The sequence below is a fragment of the Physeter macrocephalus genome, chromosome 6 (genome assembly GCF_002837175.3).
Source record: "Physeter macrocephalus isolate SW-GA chromosome 6, ASM283717v5, whole genome shotgun sequence".
NCBI lineage: Eukaryota > Metazoa > Chordata > Mammalia > Artiodactyla > Physeteridae > Physeter > Physeter macrocephalus.
The window spans coordinates 39,910,561-39,910,938 of NC_041219.1; positions in this window are offsets into that span (position 1 = coordinate 39,910,561).

Sequence of the window (378 nt, forward strand, 5' to 3'; positions counted from 1 at the left end):
TGTTCCTATTACCATTTTCTTAATTGTTTTGGGTTTGTTATTGTAGGTCTTTTCCTTCTCTTGTGTTTCCTGCCTAGAGAAGTTCCTTTAGCATTTGTTGTAAAGCTGGTTTGGTGGTGCTGAATTCTCTTAGCTTTTGCTTGTCTGTAAAGGTTTTAATTTCTCCATCAAATCTGAATGAGATCCTTGCTGGGTAATCTTGGTTGTAGGTTTTTCCCTTTCCTCACTTAAAATATGTCCTGCCACTCCCTTCTGGCTTGCAAAGTTTCTGCTGAAGGATCAGCTGTTAACCTTATGGGGATTCCCTTATATGTTATTTGTTGCTTTTCCCTTGCTGCTTTTAATATTTTTTCTTTGTATTTAGTTTTTGATGGTTTG